The 15,928-nt window shown below is 40.0% G+C and overlaps 1 protein-coding gene across 5 annotated transcripts in view; it reads left to right on the top strand.

Moving 5' to 3' along the window:
- The first annotated feature begins 2,730 nt into the window (after positions 1–2,730).
- Positions 2,731–15,928, top strand: part of LOC118363591 (teneurin-3-like) — a 189,365-nt gene continuing 176,167 nt past the window's right edge. For all 5 annotated transcript variants that reach the window (XM_035744595.2, XM_035744594.2, XM_035744592.2 and 2 more), the window contains exon 1: positions 2,731–3,334. The gene's annotated coding sequence lies outside the window, so the exon portion shown is untranslated. The remainder of the gene's footprint in view (positions 3,335–15,928) is intronic.

The raw sequence follows: 15,928 nt of genomic DNA, 5'->3' as shown, positions 1-15,928 counted from the left end.
CACATACACACTTATCATAAGTATAGCCAATATATTTAGTGCTGTGACTTGTGTAATTAAGTGATAATGCCTGATAAGCCATGTATGGAGGATACAGGTGTTGTTGGCATGTTCCATTGCCATACTGGCTGACAACGTTCTTGTCCCTTGCTTGCTAGCTAGCCAACTATGGCTAATTTACAGCCACGTCAAAAAGTGCAGCCAGAATAACAGCAAAGTATCCCCATTTGCATTTGTTTAAGCTGTTTTCTAGTGAAAATTATTTGGTACATCGTTAACAATGATCTATTGAGGCGCGATTTTGCCTTGCATATGAAATGTGCTCAATTGTCAGGACACTTGTTCAGAGCTAGCGAACAACACAGCTAACACAATCACTTCAACCACAAGCTGGAAAGATTGCAAACTTGCTGCTCTTCATTAAGTTAGACCTTTTTTCAATGTATATATTTTTTGTATGTATCCATAAAAAATATGCCAGCTGGTTCATGATTTCTACTGGCTGAGAAACGCTGCCTGCCTGTCTCGTCCCGACTCGCAACACTTTCATTACTATGGGACAGCTGGAGAACAAATTTGAATATTGAAACAACGTGGGAGAGACAGACAGCAAGGTTTATACAAATCTCCGCTGTTGAAATCTAAATGTTAGTCTAAAAGAAATGTGAGCTAATGTCTAGATGCTTTTTTTTTTATATGGAACGTCGTTTGGGTCTTTGCATGTCAAAAAAAGATACACATAAAATAACACCATTTGACATGTCAAATAAGCTTGTTGACCAATCAGGACCCGAATATGACTACGCGTCGCATAATAATTTAACGCGTTCATACATGTTTTACGTAGTTATTACACATTGATTACACTATTACTCATATTTCATATGTCACAACGATTCATCGAATGTATGCTATGATGCTGGTAAAGTTGTCACGTGCACCTACAGTGCTGGTCATAAAAAGCTAGCTAGCTCATGGATGCAAACAATGTTCTTCCCCCAAAACATAGCAAAACGACATAATCTGTTTTAGTAGCTATAGTTAGCTAGCTAACCATCTAGCTAGGTGTTATCATCTAAATTAACCCTAATTTATAAAATAATCATAATTTGATCAATTGGGGTCGGCCGCAAATATGTGAAGCTAGCCACAATAAGGATTAGCCACAATAGTTGACTTTGCAGTTAGCCTTCAAAATAAAAGTATGTGATTAACAGTGATGCCAATGAATAGATTGTGGAATTATGACATAATTGAATAGATCATGCTGAACGAGGTTGGAATGTTATCTAAAATCAACAAAAGACAATAATTTGTTAATTTGACAAAAATCTGTTGAAATCATACTTATTTCACTGTACAGCCTAACCTATGGATTGTGGATCAATGACATGGAGTATCAGTCTACTCAGTGACACCCAGAGCAGATTAGCATCATAGCTCTAATTGTGGGACTCTGAAAGAACTGTGAATTGAGCCACATTTATTGTCAACCTATGCATATTGAACACTATTCCAGAGGAAAAACAATACTGCGTGGATGTTTCGGAGTCTGATAATTCTGATGAGGACATTGAGAACAATGTATTGGGGAATTGAGTAGACTGACACCCCATTTCAGTGATCCCCAATCCCTAGGTAAAGCTGTACAGTGCAATATGAATGTCAATACACACAATAGGCTGACTTGGTAGGGGATTTCACACAGTCACAGTCCCGCGATTAGAGCTACAACGCTAATATTTGCGTAAACTCTTCACAGTTGTGTTCTGTGGGTGTCACCGAGTAGACTGATACTCCATTTCATTGCATCACATTCCAACATTGTTTTACATTATATAGTCTAAATATGGCATGATTCCACAAATTGTAACCTTCTGCATCACTTTCAAAGATGTACTTTTATTTTGAAGGCAAACAGCAAATTCCAATATTGTGCCTAGTCCTTATTGTGGCTATTTTCACAACACATAACCTGGTCCGGTCGAGCCTCGTGAAGCTAGCTGGCTAGTTTTGGGCAACAGGGTTTAATAGCTGGCTATCTATTTATTTTCATGAACTGAAGTAAAATTTCAATGGGCGAACAACAAGTGGCTACCTAGCTAATACCAGAGGTTGCGGTCCAACACAACATTCTACAATTAAACTGTGTTATTTGACGTGTCAGATAGTGTTATTTGACCCGTATCTTTTTTGACACGCAAATACCCAAACAGCGTTCCATATTTTTATAGTGGAGATCAAGTTTATAAAGAGCCTGGCTGGGCTGACAGTGGTTTGCGCAGTCAGATGGAACAGAAGCATTTTAATATAATACATTTAGCCGGTGGTAATTTGTGGAATAGACACGGCCTGGATTGCGGTTTTAACCAATTAGGACTAGACCCACCAGTTGTATAATTAAGCAATAAGGCCAGAGGGGTTGTGGTATATGGCCAATATATCACTGCTAAAGGCTGTTCTTATGCACAACACAACGTGATATGGCCATATACCACAAACCTGAAGTGTCTTATTGCTATTATAAACTGGTGACCAAAGACATTAGAGCAGTAAAAATATATGTGTTCTCATGCACATGGTTTAAGGATCCAGGGCTCGAACCACCCAGTTTATAATGACTAATAATTTCATCCATAAAGAAATGCATTTGTACTGGACATATATAGACTAATTATCACTTAATTTTGAAGTGATGGTACTGTTTAATACTTACCATTGCTCTCTCCTATTACTCAACCGCTTCATGAACTTTTTCATGAGCGGTGGCATGTGACACATTTGGGAAGATTTACAAGGATATCAGGAGCAACCCGCAAAGAAGAGTGATGCGCACAGTCCAGTGGAAGCAGAGGGATGCGCTGCGCATTTCTCCTGCTAACAAGTGCATACAGGACAAAACAACCGTAATTGGAGAGTGTTGTCCTCACTTACTAAAAAGCCTCACGATTAAGAAAACGTCCTCTGCATCACGAGCAAGAAGAGTCAGAATTGCTGCAGGCAAGGGAATAGATACTCCTGAACGGACGAAGATGATTGGAAGAAACATTAGCAGTAGCACATGAGTTTGTGACACGTCTTTTCCCACTGAAGCCTTGACACAGCACAGCACACCTTCACACTGCATGATAGCGTTGTCTCGTGTTATGTTAAGGAAATTGCAACAACGAAGAGTGCTTGGCACACGTTTTTTTAAAGAATATTGAGGGTGTGATTGCAGGAAATGTCACTCACCACTATCACCGACGGACAACGCGGTGCGCAAGTTTGTATGTCTGTTGTGGAAGTTCTTCAGCAGCTCCGGACAAGGGGATTGTTCAATTAGTTGCATCAGGTAAGGGCAAAAACAACTAACGTTAGGCAGTCTGATAATTCTTTTGTTTTGACACCTGATTATTAACTGATATGTTGCTATTTTATGATTCAAATGTATATATTTTTATACACCTAAATGGTTGATACTGATTTTCAGAAAGCCTAAATAACGTTACACGTGTTCTAGGGCTACAGTTTCATAACAGTAAATGACTGTTTCTTTAGAATTTTATCATATGGCTGATTCTATTATACTGAGCCGCGGTGCACTGGGCAAAAGCCAGTCACATCATCAGGCGAAAGCAGGGAGTGAGGCGCGCCATTCTCAAATCTAAACAGTAATCTGTGCCGCTCTGTCAGTTTGTCAAGGCAGTATGGTTGGTGCATCGTCCAAAAACATAGCCTACAACAGCTCTTATCAATAAAATACATGTTTGAAGTTTGTAACAATTGTTCATTGCAAAGGCAGATTAAGCGTTTTTTTTTAACGAAAAGCAATCACTTGTGCGCGGGAAAACACCGAATTTTACTAATTACTATTTACCTGACTTTTGTTTTGAGCCAACTTCGCCATGGGCTTTGAATGCAACCTGACCTCAAGAGTATTTCATACTATTATGTATGTAAATCCGAGACAGACACTCTTCTTTAGTATGACATTGTATGCTACAGTTAGTAGGGTATGTATTAATTTGTGGCTGTCCATAACCAATTTCGTTAGATATGCTACGAATTACAATTCGTATTATATGTTGCACGTCGGATTTAGTACATTCAAGTACAGGTGCGGACAGACGGCATCAATTTGCTTTACCAGTGTGGCATAACATTGCGTCCAGGAAAGCTTTACTTTCAATAGTTCCCGACAAGCAGCTGCAGCACTCAATAAATCGGTATTGGGTTGTTATTATCGATCATTCCTCTAGGTCGAAATAGACCCGACTGTTCTTTGTATGTCCAGGGGTAGTTTGCTCATTCTTGAGTTGTCGATTTATTTCTAGAGTAGGCCTATGCCTGATTAGTGTACTGGGATAACATACATATATTTGCTTATCTGTTCATCATAGCCCTTACTGTCTAGACACATGATTATATGATTGGCTACCGTCAAAAGCATGATAGACAGACCTTGCAATGTGAATGATGTATGGGTCTAATTTCCTTTGCCTTTTAACATGAGTAGTAGTAATACACCAATTCTGTATTGCTTAGGGAGTTTGGTAGGTTAGGTGTGTATGTTATTTGTGACCTGGCAACACCCCTGAGGGCAGGGAATATACAGTATGATGCATAGGCTAATGCATAAACCGTTATAAATGATCTTATATGAAGAGGGTATTCATAGGAATTGGTACCAAAATGTCAAGGATATGCCTGATATGACATCTTGTCCAATGACAGCCACAAACAAATCATGCCAAAGGATATGTTGCTTGGGGTTGGAACTACAGTGCATTAACTCGCCAGTCCATTAGTCTACACCGTATTACTTCCATTACTTACCTATATAGTAACTCATCTGATTCCCTCAGTCATGATGAGGGATAGTTGAGTTCATTTGAGTGTTTTTCTCACTTTGGAGCTGGTAGTGAGGCAGTCACTGAAGCCTGGTTCACCTAAATGAAATCAGACAACTTCTATTGCTTTACTACATTCACAATCAGACTTTCAGAAAATCTTCATTGTAATAAAATGAATGTCTAGGTGTTTCAGTATTTATACTGATCAAATTTCAGCACCAATGGAACATCAACTGAACAATGCTTAGCCTATTTTAACAATATCCACACAGAAGATGAAATGTATTATTTATCTGGAAGTGGGCTAATTTCATTAATTCCATGGGCCTACAATGTAATTAAGATTTACATTTGAATCACATCAGTTGCCTCATTCTTCAAACCGAATAAACATGTTCTTTTCTGTGATGAAGACTGGACATCTCCCTCACTCCTATTATCTTGCACATTAAATATATATTGTGTCTTGCCATGGAGGCTCAGTAGTTGACCTTATGAAATGTTGCATTAGGGAAAGGGGGATACTTAGACAGTTGTGCAACTGAATGCGTTCAACTGAAATGTGTCTTCTGCATTTAACCCAACCCCTCTGAATCGACATCCGCATTTTCAGCGCCCAGGGAACAGTGGGTTAACTGCCTCGCGCAGGGGCAGAACGGCAGATTTTTTTTACTTTGTCAGCTCGGGATTCAATCCAGCAATCTTTCGGTTACTGGCCCAACGCTCTAACCACTAGGCTACCTGCACCATTAGATAATGCAAATAGCATGGCCTGAGGGCATCTGTTTCAACATGTCAAGTCAACATGTGAAGGTCCTCGCAGCTTGTAGAACTGCTCACAGATCCCTGGGCTCAAGCAGATCGGTTTTATGCTATATTTGCTTTGCATAATTGTTGTCCCTAATCTGCTACATTTAACACCCAGCCTGCTATGCCTTTGTTTGGCTGATCTGTTATCTCACCTTAGTTTTTCTGAATTCTTACTGAATCCTCTTGCTGTTGTTTGAGTTTTTGGGCTGTGAGAAAGATTGATATTTGTAGCTGTGAATTGGTCCAAACAATGTTGTTTATGAATAAATATGGACGGAGTATGTTTTATTCATTTTATATGACTGTACAAGAAAGCAGGAAGAAATCCTAGGAATTGCGTTCCACTTTTATTGAAACTAGTTTAGGTTACATTTTGAAATAATAAATTAAGGAATGAGACACTAGCATAATGTAGTATTTGTGTTTTGTTGCAGCAGTGCCATGGATGGAAGTAATATGCTACCATGACATTTTAAAGTGTGCATTTAAGCAAAGCTTGTGGCTCTCAATCAGAATGGCAATGATTTTCTTTTGAAATTGTCTCAAGTGAAGAGATTGACATATGTGGTCTTAATATAAAAGTTAAAAGTTAAGGTCCAGTTGATGCGTTTATCTCTCTGGAATTCATTTGGATAAGCTTTACACTATCAACCAATTATGTCATCTTTCAACTTGACACTTTTGTTCTGAAAGTCACCCAAGGATTTTGGAGGATTGCATGCTCTTGAAATGTGCTTATGGCAGGGATATTTGATGACAGCTTTTGATGTATTGCCACCATGGTTCTTAACTACACAATGTACTGTTGACAAGGAGAAAGCATAACATGGTAAGGGCAGTTTGGTACAAAGGATTGCTTGGCTAAAACTGTTATATATATTTTTTAACACCTACTACTCTCAGCCTTAAGGTACTGTATTTTAAACCATGGCCACTATTGAAACATCTCTATACAGTATAGAAGTCATTTATTTGGCAAACTGACATAAGGATACCCCAGATGCTTTGGCTGTATACATTCCTTTGGAATTGTGAATCATCTACATTGCCTAGTGAAAATCTACACACCCCTTGCACAGTCTGCACATTTTGCTGTCTTAAAAATTACATCTTAAAAGGGATTAAAGTCGATTATTTCCCCTACAGATCTACACAACCTACTCCACATTTTCAAAATGAAAGAAAGTTTTATAGAAACATTTTCAAATAAAAAAATAAATTAAACGGAAGATGTCTTGATTGCGTATGTCTTCACACCCCAGAGTTAGTACTTGGTGGAAGCACATTTGGCAGTCGATACAGATTTGAATACCTTTCAATAATATTCTACCAACTTTGCACAACTCTTAGGGCATTTGTCCATAGTTTTTGTCAAAATTGCTTAAGTTCAGTACATTTGGTTGGAAATTGTTGATGGACAGCAATAATTAAACCTTGTCTCTGATTTTCAAGCATATTTAAGCATTTCTGGACTGAGACTAGACCACTCAGGAAATGTATTTTATGCCAAAGGCACACCAGAATGGCTTTTCAAGAGGTGTTATGTGTTCCTGAATGGTCCAGTGTCTGTCTTGACTTAAATCTGCTTTAAAAAAAGGTTTTATATTGCTGTTCATCAATTATTGCCAATAAAATTGAATGAGTTTGAGCAATTTTGACAAAATCAATGGATGTTGCCCTAAGTTTTGGTAAAATCTTATTCAAAATGTGTCACACATGAAATGCCTGCCAAAAGTGCTTCCACCAAGTAATAACTTTGGGGTGTGAATACAGACTGTAACGGTCTGACGAGGAGGAGTAGTAGGAAGGATCGGAGGACCAATGCGCAGCTTGGTAAGTTTCCATTTTAAAACTGAACACTACAAAAATACAAAATAACAACGTGGATGAACAAACGAAAATCGAAACAGTCCCGTATGGTACAGACACAGGAAACAATCACCTACAACTCAAAAGTGAAACCAGGCTACCTAAGTATGGTTCTCAATCAGGGACAACGATTGACAGCTGCCTCTGATTGAGAACCATACCAGGCCAAACACAGAAATCCCAAAACATAGAAAAAGGAACATAGACAACACACCCAACTCACGCCCTGACCATACTAAAACAAAGACAAAACTAAAAAACTAAGGTCAGAACGTGACAGACTCAATTATTACATCCTCATTTTATATTTCTTAGTAATTTGGAAAATATTCTATAATTTTACTTTCACTTTGAAAATGTGGAGTAGGTTGTGTAGATAAATTGGGGAAATAATCAAATAATCCTTTTTTTTAGATCAAATTTTAAGGCAGCAAAATGTGAAGACTGTGCATGGGTTGTGTAGGCTTTCACTAGCGACTGTATGTGTGTCATACGCACTTGTGTACATTGGTTTCCAGCAACTCCTGCTCAGTAGGGGGTACTTGTTTTTCACTGTGGCATGGGATGTCATAATTATGTTTTTATGGTTGAAATCTGTTTCTGCGGTTCCAAGTGATGTGACATAGCTTGTGTGATGACTAGTCTTTTCTAAGACCTGAATACTTGCCTAGACTTCAAACGTTTGAACAGCTTGAAGAATGATCTGGCCTTAATGCCCATGCACTCTTATCATCTTCACCCGGCACAGGCAGAAGAGGACTGGCCACCCCTCAGAGCCTGGTTCCTCTCTAGGTTTCTTCCTAGGTTCCTGCCTTTCTAGGGAGTTTATACTAGTTACCATGCTTCTACATCTGCTTGCTGTTTGGGGTTTTAGGATGGGTTTCTGTATTAAACACTGTGGATATAAAAAGGGCTTTATAAATACATTTGATTTGGTTACACTTTATCGCAGCTGTATAATACATTTGTGAGCAGTGTTTTCACAGCAGTCATTTTGCTGTGATGTCTCGCCATGGCACAATCATTGCCGCCACACCATCAAAATATGGGACATGGAAAAATACTGTATTTCCTCCAAGGCGCACTTTGAAGATGCTAGAACAGACTCTAGCCAGTTTTGTTTAAACAGTCTAGAGTCTATTTTGTTTAATTTAACCTTTTGTTTCGGGTGTATTTACTAACGGCCTGTATAGGTCCGGGAAAAATACATCAGTTATTGTCTCTATTTTTTTTACTCTGTCTGGAAATCGTTATCTCTGCGACACAGATTGAGTTGCTATGCCTTTTCTTATGGAGGATTCCCTGTTCAGAGGAAAAATGTAGCATTTTGTGTTCTGCAGCAGCTGTATATTTACTGTGCTCTCTTCCGGGACAATATGGACCAAACAGAGTTCCAATGCAACACTTGTTTACTCGCAGAGGACTATAGAGAAGATGAGGCTACTCTTAGCAAACACATTAAGAACTTGCACAATCTACTGGTGAAAGCACCCACGCCTACCTTCTCGACACCACAGGCTGGATGCTGTTCCTATTTGTTGAGAGTATCACCGCCATGTCAGCACTCATTTACTGAATGGCCAATGCCTTCCAGGGACCCCTCCCTGAAGAAGTCTCCCACTCCCCTGGAAAATGGGTCAGGATTGTTGTTTCTGGTTGATTTAGCGGATGATACTGTCACCATTCCTGCTGCCCAACCATGGAAGCAAGTCATCCGCCGTAGGCCAAATGGAGGGAAGCGGCCTGTGGCGAGTGTAGATTCTTTGGTGTTGGGAAGCAGGGCCCAAATCCAGTTGTCAAAAAACTTCACCCTCCTGGCTTCGGAGGTTCCAACGCCATCATCCCTTATCCGGACTCCTTCCCAGGGGGATTCTGCCTTGGACTCGGATCCGCTGCGCTCCTCCTCTCACCGGATCTCGAGGGTGTCTTACGCACCGGCTCCTCCATTAGCTATAGTGGGTTTTGCATCTGGCTCGAGGCTGCCGGACCTCCTCTGCCATGTCACCAGCCGTTATCATCGACAGCTCTATGGTGAGAAACATCTTGGTTCCCGGGCAAATACCTTGTGCTGTCCTGGGGCTCAGGTACAGGACATTACAAGGCTGCTTCCTACCGTTTTACACCAGAACACGGGGGCTTTGTCCATGTGGGATCTCATGACATTTGGGTGACTAGCTCGGTATGGATGAAACAGGATTTTAAAGAAGCGTCCAATTAGTTCAGGCCCAGTGCTATTACTGAATCGTGTCATGAAAATATTAAGTAGGTTTCTGGCTCTACACGACTGGTTGTGAGTCTACTGTAGCTCTGTTAGAGTTACCTTTGTGGATAACTTTGACACCTTTTGGAAACAGAAGGTGCTCCACATAGAGCATGGGGTCTATCCAAATCATCTTGGTGCCTGGACACTTTCCTCGAATTTCAAGGCTGCGCTGAGAGGTTTACTCATTGATCCTCAAAGTCCCGCTCATGTAATCCCAACCATAAATGAATAGCATTGCCATCATACTGCAGGCTCGCAACAGGGCCTATTGGGCCTATGTTCGAGGCATAGGCCCAATGGCTCAGTTCTAGACAATCTTGTATCTATACAAATTCAAACAAATCCCGTGGTATTTTCAAATAAGGAATTACCTACTGATCATAGCATGCTTGTAGTAGGGAAAGGGTTCAAAAGGGTTGGAAATGTTCTTTTCCCTGAAATTGTCCATGGGAAGTTAAGCTCAGGAATTTGGGGAATTTTGCTTAAATTCATCAAAAAAGTTATCTTATAACAGTGAAGCTTTTTTTGTGGGATACACATAAGGCAATTCTAGGTCTTGTGGCATATTTTGGTTAAACTATCCCCAATTCTATGGAATTGCAACCCTCTGCATGCACAGTGCATTCTTCCATCACATGTCTTCTCAAGATCTTGCACACTAATGAGATGCTATTGAGCCCACACTACTACACTATCTGAGCCAAGGACTACATGCTTTCTGTTAGGTTTTGATTACAATACTGGGTGGGGTGGATATATTTTTACATGACATATATTATCTTTTGTTAGTAAATAGTAGCCTACAGCAAGTGTGTTTAAATCATTTCTAACTTGTTAACAATTTCTGCTAGTCAGTTTTTGCAACCATTTGACTTAGCTTGCTTGAGCCTGCTAACTGAGTGTTAATTCACCTGTTTCCATACATGTATCATTTTAAAACATGTATCTTACAAAGGAGTTGTGTAATCTAACTGCTTAACTATTTATCTGTACATGGAATTGTATTTGTTGTTTTTTGTTACTAATTTTTTTCTAATCTTTACAGGAAAATGCCTAATCTGATGTGTAGAGACATTTCACTGCAGCTAATGTAGAAGGAAAAGCTGTGTACATGTGCAAATACTGTGCAAAATCATATGTGAAGAATGCAACAAAGATACAGAGTCATCTGTTCAAGTGCAAAAATTCAATGGAGGAATGTACTCAGAGACATCCTGATGAATGTCTTCCTCGAGCTGTGTATGCATCTGGTTCACCTCTGATGCTCACAGGCAATGTGTATTGGAAGAGATTTCTGAATGTTCCCAGCATACACCCCTCCTACCAGACATGCTTTATCTACTAATTTTCTGGATGCAGAGTTCAACAGAGTTCAAGTGAAGGTCAAGCAAATCATAGAGAAAGCAGATTGTAATTGTAATCATCTCTGATGGGTGGTTGAATGTTCGTGGGCAAGGAATAATTAACTATATAATGTCCACCCCTCAACCAGTATTCTACAAGAGCACAGACACAGGCAGTCATCAATGACCTTGGACCACAGAAGATATTTTTACTGGTGACAGACAATGCTGCGAACATGAAGGCTGCTTGGTCTGAAGTGGAGGAGTCCTACCCATTGGTTGTGCTGCTCATGCATTGAATCTTCTCCTCAAGGACATCATGGCACTGAAAACGATGGATACACTCTACAAGAGAACCAAGGAAATGTTTAGGTATGTGAAGGGTCATCAAATTATAGCAGCACTCATTGGTGTGGTATTGTCATCATGTTTGACAGTCTCCTGGAGAGGAAGGAGTCTCTCTAAGAAATGGCCCTATCACAGTCTGCCGATATGGACAGTCCCATCAAGAGGATCCTCCTGGATGATGTATTTTGGGAGAGAGTGGTAAGCAGCCAGAAACTCCTGAAACCTATAGCAGTAGCCATTTGCACGGATTGAGGGAGACAATGCCATCCTGTCTGATGTTCAGACTCTGCTTGCAAATGTAAGAGGAGAAATCCATACTGGCCTGCCCACTTCACTGCTGCTCCAAGCAGAGGAAACTGCAGTTCTTAAATACATCAAAAAGCATGAAGACTTCTGCCTGAAGCACATACACGCCGCAGCGTACATGTTGTACCCCAAGTATGCTGGCAAGAGCATCCTGTCTGGTGCAGAGATCAACAAGGCCTATGGTATCATCACTACCGTGTCTCACCACCTTGGCCTGGAAGAGGGCAAGGTTCTTGGCAGTCTGGCGAAATACACTTCCAATCAAGGACTTTGGGATGGAGATGGAATATGGCAGTCGTGCCAACATATCTCATCAACAACTTGGTGGAAGGGACTTTGTGGATCTGAGGCTCTTTCTCCTGTTGCCACCATCCTCTAAATCCCACCAACATCAGCCACCTCAGAGAGCAATTGGTTCCTGTTTGGGAACACACACACCAAAGCACGCAACAGGCTGACCAATACAAGGCTTGAAAAATTGGTGGCCATCGGGGAAAATTGGAGGCTTTTTGAGCCTGACAATGAACCATCCTCCACAAGGTTGGAAAGTGACAGTGAAGATGAGGCCTCAGTCTGATGAGGCCTCAGTCTAAGGTGGACATTGAGGAGGTCCAGAGAGAAGACATGGAAGCCTGAGAGGAAGACATCCAAAGCTTTAGTTTCTAGACTATCATTTTACATTTACAAACGTTTTTGTGAGATGCGATGGATCATTGGGGATCATTCAATATTCCCTTTCTTTTGTTGTTCATGGAAGTCATCCCATGTGAAAAGTCACCTCATTTAATTGAAGTTAAATGTGTAACTAAATCGTTTTTCAAATTTATTTTGGAAGCATTTAATCACAAGGTAAAAGGTTTATGTTTCTGACTCCATATGACATGGTAAATATATCCAATGCAAAAAGCATCTACATTTAAATGGTATTATTCACTTGCAGGTATTCCTGTTATTCCTGGTTCTTCTGTGGCTCAGTTGGTAGAGCATGGCGCTTGTAACGCCAGGGTAGTGGGTTCGATTCCCGGGACCACCCATACGTAGAATGTATGCACACATGACTGTAAGTCGCTTTGGATAAAAGCGTCAGCTAAATGGCATATATATATTAATTCCCACGGAAAGTTTCCACCTTTGAATATTCCCCAAAATGTGCAACCCTAATTAGGGACTCCATGTACTTCCTCTCTGTCCCAGAAGTTAATTCAGACTCTGGCCCAATTATGGACAAAAATTATATAATTGAATGCATTTAATCTTCATTTTATTTCAGCAGGCTATCTTTTTGAAAGAGCGTCTAGCACTACTATCTCTAAAAATGGCCTAAATACTGATTCAGGAATTTTGCAGATTGATTTGCAAAATGGTAGTCACATTTTTTTCATGCATTTTGGAAATTCACAGAAAAAGAAGTCCTTGATGTCTTACTTGCTATAGATATCAAGAAATCCACAGGGGCTGACCAATTGGAGCCTTGTATGCTCAAGTATGCTGCCCCCCTCAATCCTGGTTTAGTAACCTATATCTTAAATCATTATCAGAAAATATTGCTAAAGTACGGAAAATCACTTATGTGCTGCCACTCCATAAAGGCGAGTATAGTAGTGATCTTGATAATTATTGCCCCATTTTCAGGCTTCCATGTCTAGCTAAGATTCTACAATCTTTGTGAATAAGCAACTTCACTCTTTTTTTTATCAGAGCATGGTATTTTGAATATGAATCAATCTGGGTTTAGGCCAGGGCTCATTACTATCACAGCAACCACATTAATAGTTAGAAGCTAAAATTAATTGTGCTACAATTAAGTTGTCCTCGATTGGCCTGGGTTCTGACGCCTGCTCATGGTTTCATGATTATCTTAGTGACAGAACTCAGACCATCGTGATTGATTGGGGTTAAGTCCGAATTTCTTGAAGTACATAAAGGTGTTGCCCAGGGGTCGCTACTAGGACCTGTTTTCGCTATTTATATCAATCTATTGGTCAATCTGTTAAAAATGTTCAATTCCATCTACAGTTAAAGTCAGAAGTTTACATACACCTTAGCCAAATACATTTAAACTCAGTTTTTAACAACTCCTGACATTTCATCTTAGGAAAAATTGCCTGTTTTAGGTCAGTTAGGATCACCACTTTATTTTAAGAATGTGAAATGTCAGAATAATAGTAGAGAGAATGATTTATTTCAGCTTAGATTTCTTTCATCACATTCCCAGGAGGTCAGAAGTTCACATACCCTCAATTAGTATTTGGTAGCATTGCCTTTAAATTGTTTAATTTGGGTCAAACGTTTCTGGTAGCCTTCCACAATAATTTGGGTGAATTTTGGCCCATTCCTCCTGACAGAGCTGGTGTAACTGAGTCAGGTTTGTAGGCCTCCTTTCTCAAACACACTTTTTCAATTCTGCACACAAATGTTTTATTGGATTGAGGTCAGGGCTTTGTGATGGCCACTCCAATACCTTGACTTTGTTGTCCTTAAGCCATTTTGCCACAACTTTGGAAGTATGCTTGGGGTCATTGTTCATTTGGAAGACGCATTTGTGACCAAGCTTCAACTTCCTGACTGATGTCTTGAGATGTTGCTTCAATATATCCACATTTTTCCTCCTCATGTTGCCATCTATTTTGGGAAGAGAACCAGTTCCTCCTGCAGCAAAGCACCCCCACAGCATGATGCTGCCACCCCTGTTCTTCACGGATGGGATGGTGTTCTTCGGCTTACAAGCCTCCCCCTTCTTCCTCCAAACATAACGATGGTCATTATGGCCAAACCGTTATATTTTTTGTTTCATCAGAGGGCATTTCTCCAAAAAGTATTATCTTTGTCCCCATGTGCAGTTGCAAACCGTATTCTGGCTTTTTTATGGTGGTTTTGGAGCAGTGGCTTCTTCCTTGCTGAGCGGCCTTTCAGGTTATGTTGGTATATATGACTCGTTTTACTGTGGATATAGATAGTTTGTACCTGTTTCCTAGAACATCTTCACAAGGTCCTTTGCTGTTGATCTGGGATTGATTTGCACTTTTTGCACCAAAAACGTCTCCTCCCTGAGTGGTATGACTGTTGCGTGGTCCCATGGTGTTTATACTTGCGTACTATTGTTTGTACAGATGAACGTGGTACCTTCAGGCGTTTGGAAATCGCTTCCAAGTATGAACCAGACTTTTGGAGGTCAACAATTTTTTTCTGAGTTCTTGGCTGATTTCTTTAGATGTTCCCATGATGTCAAGCAAAGAGGCACTGAGGTTGAAGGTAGGCCTTGAAATACATCCACAGGTACACCTCCAGTTGACTCAAATGATGTCAATTAGCCTATCAGAAGCTTCGAACGCCATGACATCATTTTCTGGAATTTTCCTAGCTGTTAAAAGGCACAGTCAATTTAGTGTATGTAAACTTCTGACTCACTGGACTTGTGATACAGTGAAATATAAGTGAAATAATCTGTCTAAACAATTGTTGGAAAAATTACTTGTCTTGCACAAAGTAGATGTCCTAACCGACTTGCTTAAACTATAGTTTGTTAACAAGAAAGTTGTGGAGTGGTTGAAAAACGAGTTATGACTCCAATCTAAGTGTATACAATCTGACTTTAACTGTATATGCGGAAGATACTATTATGTATGCAATTGCCCCGCCTGCTGATTTGAAAACGTGTGCTTAATACAGCGAAAACTAAATACATGCTGTTTTCAAGTTCTTTTAAGATTGTCTCAGATTACATCTTCACTCATTGGATTGTTCTATAATCTAACAAGTCCCTGCATACAAATACATTGGTATTTGTATTGAGAAAAAAAAGTTTACTCACCACTGCATTCTTTGCCAAAAGGTTGGCTGGACCTTTTTATAGTTGTTGCGACCGTCGTATGAATAATTGGACCAAGGCACAGCGTGAGTAAAGTTCCTCATTTTAATAACGGTGAAACTTCCAAAACAACACAGATAGTACTCTCGTGAAATACTTAGCGCACATAGGCACTCGTACAAAACAATATCTACCAAATCAGGTGGGAAAAAGGACACACTATGATCCCCAATTAGAGGTAACCATTAACAGCTGCCTCCAATTGGGAACCATACACACCAACTTAGAAATATAATAACTAGAAACCCCCCTAGTCACGCCCTGACCTATTACACCATAAAGAACC

This window comes from Oncorhynchus keta, chromosome 30, assembly GCF_023373465.1.
Source record: "Oncorhynchus keta strain PuntledgeMale-10-30-2019 chromosome 30, Oket_V2, whole genome shotgun sequence".
Lineage (NCBI taxonomy): Eukaryota > Metazoa > Chordata > Actinopteri > Salmoniformes > Salmonidae > Oncorhynchus > Oncorhynchus keta.
This window is presented reverse-complemented; position numbering and strand designations above follow the sequence as displayed.